Source organism: Macrobrachium nipponense, chromosome 31 (genome assembly GCF_015104395.2).
Source record: "Macrobrachium nipponense isolate FS-2020 chromosome 31, ASM1510439v2, whole genome shotgun sequence".
NCBI classification, from domain to species: domain Eukaryota; kingdom Metazoa; phylum Arthropoda; class Malacostraca; order Decapoda; family Palaemonidae; genus Macrobrachium; species Macrobrachium nipponense.
In genome coordinates this window covers 73018736-73023735 of record NC_061093.1, presented here as the reverse complement: position 1 = coordinate 73023735, position 5000 = coordinate 73018736, and positions in this window count along the sequence as shown.

Genomic DNA, 5000 nt, shown 5'->3' with positions numbered 1-5000 from the left:
GTCTGCCCTTCTCGTCCTGTGGTAAGTTGGGCCTTCTGAAACTATATCTGATGCCACTTTGCTTAAGATTCTCAGACGCAGTCGAGTTTTTTCAGCATTGTATTATGTTATCTGAATCGCGGCCCATGAAACTTTAACCACAGCTCTGTGGTGGCCTGGCCCTACATTGTTGCCGGGAGAACGATTATGGCTAACTTCAAACTTAAATAAAATGAACACTACTAGGGCTAGAGGGCTGCAATTTGGTATGTTTGATGGTTGGAGGGTGGGTGATCAGCATACCAATTTACAGCCCTCTAGCCTCGGCAGTCTGTAAGATCTGAGGGCGGACAGAAAAGTGCGGACGGACAGAGAAAGCCAGTACGATTTTGAGGATATTTTAGGGCGAGAATGGAAATCACTAGAAGAATGGAAGCGAAAATGTGACCGGAACAAATGTCTCTCGTGAAAAATGGCTTCTTCGCTAAACTTGGGGCATAAATTGAAATAAATCCTTGACGAAATGAGAATATCGGGAATTGTAAGTGGCTGTGAATAATCCAATTCCCGGGAGGTGGAAAGAAGGATGCGAGATGAAGAAGAATGATGGATTTAAGCCGGTAACTTTCTCGATAAGAAAGAGGGAAGGGGGAGATAATATATTGGATATGAAAGTCGAAAAAGAAACGATTCTATGTATATACCTTTTTCGTTATTTTTTTTTTCTTTCTTTTCCTTCATTGTTTGTTTTAATTATCCCTTTGCGTAATAGTCTCTACTTCTCAACCTTAATTAATCATCTCAAAGTTAATAAAAAGTTTTCTCAATATTTTATCAAGCAAATAACCCTTTTCCTCGATCTAACTTTTCGTCGTTAATGCGCCAATTTCAGTTTATAAACAATTGTATCGTCCCGTACCAAAGCACATTTATTGTTACTTAAATTCAGTACAGCTGGGTATAGAGAGATGAATTAGATTACATGCTGGAAGGCATTTTCTTATTGATAAAGGTACGAGCTTCAAGCAGAACCAACATTGATGCCATTATCATTCGGCATCTGACTGATTGGTTTTAGTGACTGAAGTTCACTCTCGATGTGGTTCGGAAGTCAAGTAAAGCCATTGGTCCCGTTGCTGAATAACCACTGGTTCCATGCAACGTAAAATAAAAACACCATACAAAAAAACAAACTCGCTGTTCGGTACTGAAGCTTCAGTTTCGACCCCAAGTTACTTTCGGTACTTTTTTTTTTTTTTTTTTTTTTACCTTTTTTTTTTTAACACAAGTTTTCCAGTAAAGTTAAGATTTTCTTACAAGACACCCAAATCAAAACGCTCAGCTTTGCCACAGAACAAATTATATCGTTAAATGACCCACCCAGTTTTTAAACACAATAATCTGTCCAGTGTTAGCAAAGCAGTTTTATCATTTGATTTTTAATGACAATTCTTTAGTAGTACACATTGCTATAAATATATAGGATTTAGCTTTAGCGAGAGAGAGAGAGAGATGAGAGAGAGAGAGATTGATTGTTTTAAGTATATTTTACAAAATATTTGCACCTAATACTACTGACGAAATGTTTTAGATATAAAATAGTTTTGAGAGACAGACAGACAGTCATACAGATTACTTACATATGTTATATTATTCTATGGCCGGGAGAATATTGAAAGAATATTTGTGTCAGAGAGAAAGAGAGAGAGGTCTTAATCCTAATTGCAAACAAAAAATTTTAGTAGGTGGAGAGAGATAGGAAGAAACAATGATACAGACTCAAAGAGAAATTAATCCTAATTGAAAACGATTTCAGTAAGTAAAGAAAGACAGCGAGACAGTGAAGGAAACTCAGAGAGAGAATAACCTTATTTACAAAAATTCTAGTTGATGGAGAGAGATTTTATTTTCACAGTGACAGTGAATGAAACAGAGAGAGAGAGAGAGAGAGAGAGTAGAGACGAGAGAGAGAGATTTTTATACTTTTAACAAACTGTTTATTTATCTATTGTATTCACTCACAGTCAATGTAGGATAAAATGTGTAAGCAAAAGTGAACTTTCTGAACTTCCCCCATAATCGAGATGATCTCAATCAGAAGAGAGTGAATCCCTTCCCTAAAAGTTTAGCTAAAGCCGATGCTAAGTTTATAATACCCTTGAGCTCAATAATTCCTTCTTCAGTCTCAGAGTGCTTTAATACTTTATCACCTCCAACCTATCTGAGTTAGGGTAAGATACTTGAGGGACTTTTTTTTTTATCCTTCGTCGGCAATTTCACTGATAATTTCTCCACAATATCATTTTATTCTGGAATAGAGACAACACTTCTTTTAATGTTAAAATGGAAACTGTGACAATGAAGTTATGTCCTACCTATAAAAATGAAACAATTTTAAAAATGTGCCAAAATTTATGACATTGAAAGTCTCAACCCTGCTAATGAAACTCACTTGCGGCCCATAAAACTTTTAGTAGTGGCCTGTGTCGTTTACGCCTGTAGCAGTGCCATACGTAAGATCGTGGTTAATTCTGAGATTAGATAAAATAAAAAGTACAATGACAAGACTTCAATAATGAATCACGAGTCGATAAGAAAGAAAACTCTGAATGAAGGGCAATAACGGACGGTACAAACGTAAAACGACGAACATGAGAAGACAGCCAGAAACTCGATCAACTTGAGGTAAAAGAGAGAAGAGAGGGAAGGAAATAAAAAAGAGGGTGAAACATAATCTAGAGAGGAAACAGCGAATCGCTGGAAAGAAGGACATTTCCAGTCATCAGGAAGTGCGAAAGTGGACCCTTCCTGCTTGGCAACTCTGCTGCTCAAAGCTCAATATTGCACAGTTGCACTTAATACCGAGAGTCTTCTTATATATATATAATAATATTATATATATATAGATATTATATATCTATATCTATAGTATATATATATATATATTATATATTTATTATTAATTGATATATATATATATCTAATATAGATTATAATATATAATATATATATAAATATATCTACTATTATATATATATATATATGATATATAGAATAATATATATAATAATATATATATATATATTATATAGACATTATTATATATTGCTACTTTCAAAATGCATGTTTTCCCCTCTTTGAAATGTCTTGTAGATTGTGTAACATTTTTCAGATTCCTAGATAGCTTAGAATAGGATGTTTTAAAATGTGTGTTCAGATTTTTGCATTAACGTCTTGTAAAAGAATATATATATAACGTAAAGAGAGAGATCTTTGTCTTTTTCATAGCTGCAAATGTTTAACTTTTATGTCAGCACTTTAAGATTAGAGTCTGCGAGATCCGTTTGCTTCCCTGCTCTGTCAGCGCGTTTGATAGCGAGCTCGTTGTTGTCAAAACATGTCAATCTTATTGTCGCCCAGGCTACGTCTCGTTCGAGTCGGTACATCTTTCTTTTTTTTTTTTTTTTTAACAGACTCGCATGGTAAGTGTATATCTTTGTCAAGTCCCACGTGGATGTTGCACATTATGTGTGTAAGATTGCGTCAGATTTCAGAACTTTCTGGAAGCTTTCGTACCCAGAACGTATTTGTAATCTGCCTAGCCCAATTTTTCCGCAAGGAAGAGTTTTCATTCGATCTTAAGACCTCGAGGCAGTTTAGATGCTCTCTCTCTCTCTCTCTCCTCTCATCCCTCTCTCTCTCTCTCTCTCTCTCTCACTCGACATCGAGATTATATTAACGTAATGTAAATTGGTCACTCGTAACATTTTAGAATTAATTGTTTGATATTTCTTAGAATTTATTTAGTTTATTAGTTTCTTTTGTGGAATCTGAACAAACATTTCGTAACGGGCCGCCTGGTTATTTTTTTTTTTGTGAAAGTGTAATATAAAGAACTGCAGCAAAAGAGAAAGAAAGAAGTTGGTATACCAAAAAAGGTAAAGTGTGTTTATATTATTATTAGTTGCTGATATTTTTTGTGTTTGTGTCTGTTCCATTGTTTGTGCACTTATTCATTTTCTTATTGAAGTGTGTCTTTTTGTTTTATATTTTCATTTGCATTCACAATTTAATTGAGTATTTATAGGAAACCGACTAATAACTTAACTTATGTTCATTTCTTCTCAGGCCACCATCTTAATATAAAAATATCAATTTTTTCCTCTATGTTTTTACGAGCATTGCAAATTGTCAGTCCACAATATTTGGATCAAGAAATTGAATACATAAGAAAATAGGGAAAGATTTATGCTATCCTTCACATATATTAGACATTTGTTATAATAAAGCCCACAAAAAGTTTTATACTGAAAATAACACACAGAAAGAAAATTCTAAGAACATTCTCAGTTTGCCTTATTTTAACGGATTTGAAACCATTAAACCATTGTTAAAAGCTTTTAAGGTCAACCTTGTTTCTTCCTATAATAAACACACTAAAAAGAATGTTAATAAAAATGGCCCCAGAGAAAGCAACAACATAATATATTCCATGTATGGATTGTCCCTCATTCTATCTCGGACAGTCCAGCAAGGGCTTAGAAGTAAGGCTAAGCCAGCATAAATACTCTGTAAAAACTGGGCAAAAATCTAATGCATTATTTATTAATTTTAAGTGAAAACAACCACCGAATTAATTGGATTGACAGTTCAGTAATTGCACGGTCAAGAGATGTCTTATCACGAAATCTTTTAGAATCTGCTTTAATACAACTTACTTTTCATTGTAATTTCAATGTTAGTCGTGGCCTTTTTCATTTAGACCTTGTATCTGTAACATGTTTAAGAATGACCTCAAATATATAATTACTGACTTAAATAAAAATCTGTTGCCTTAGAGTTATTAAAAAAATTTTATTGTAATGTATGTCTGTCATGTTTTGTGAATATGGGTTTTTGTTTACCAGGTTCCGTATAGCTGTCACCTATAATCCTTTAATTGTCTGGAGATTGTATCTGAGATGATTGTCTTAAACCTTTAATTGCACCCTTTGTTTATGCTTGTTTGGGAAGGTTTCTTA